The following is a 1,200-nucleotide window of genomic DNA, read 5'->3' on the forward strand; positions in this document are numbered from 1 at the left end:
TTCTCCCAGACATGGATTCCGGTGTCCTTTTCACGGCGAAAGACTAACCGGCAATACGTATTAGGTGTAGACTTATCTCTATTTAGGAGTCGAGATAAAGTTCTACATGTGTGAAATGCATGGATTTTGGTACTAAAGAGCTATGTTGTGTCTTCTCTTGGGGTACTTATCTCTATTTAGGAATTGAGATAAATTCTCCCAGACATGGATTCCGGTGTCCTTTTCACGGCGAAAGACTAACCGGCAATACGTATTAGGTGTAGACTTATCTCTATTTAGGAGTCGAGATAAAGTTCTACATGTGTGAAATGCATGGATTTTGGTACTAAAGAGCTATGTTGTGTCTTCTCTTGGGGTAAAGACGAACCTGATTTTGCCTTATCTTGGGGCAAAGACGAACCCTGTACTGGAGAGGAATAATTTTATATTCTATCTCTAGGTGTAAAAGAAACTTAAAGTTGGATCTCCACTTTGAGAATCTGAAGGATGAAACTAAGAGTGAGATTTCTACTCCGAGAATCAAAAATATTTAGATAACCCTAACTGTTTAAAGGTTTAGTTATCCAATCTGAAAATGAATTTCTCGTTTATCAAAATGAAATTCCAACTCTAGCCCTAACTATTTAAAGGTTTGACCAAAGGGGAGATTGAGATGATCCTAACTGTTTAAAGGTTTGATCACTTGATGTGGGTGGAAGCCTCTCATTTATCATAGGAGGATTCTAGTTTTAGTCCTAACTGTTTAAATATTTGACCAACTGATGAATTTTGAGACGACCCTAACTGTTTAAAGGTTTGATTGTTCAATTTGTGGACCTCTCATTTAAGGAAGGAATCGAGAGGGGATTTTGGTTTTGGTCCTAACTGTTTAAAGGTTTGACCAAAGGGAGTTTGAGATGATCCTAACCGTTTAAAGGTTTGACTGAAGAGAGTTTGAGATGATCCTAACTGTTTAAAGGTTTGATCATTTAATTTGTAGACCTCTCGTTCATGGAAGGAATCGAGAGGGAATTTTGGCTTTGGCCCTAACTGGTAAAGGTTTGACCAAGCAATCAGAGGGAGTGAATGTACAAATAACAGTGGGAATGTTGATTTGCACAAATCACTCAGAGGGGGTTTTTGGTATCAAGTGACAAAACCTTGACACAAAAAGGGGTTTGTCAATCGTCATGAGTTGAAACTTTAGGTGTTGTGTCAAAG

This window comes from Asparagus officinalis, chromosome 2, assembly GCF_001876935.1.
Source record: "Asparagus officinalis chromosome 2, Aspof.V1, whole genome shotgun sequence".
Classification (NCBI taxonomy): domain Eukaryota; kingdom Viridiplantae; phylum Streptophyta; class Magnoliopsida; order Asparagales; family Asparagaceae; genus Asparagus; species Asparagus officinalis.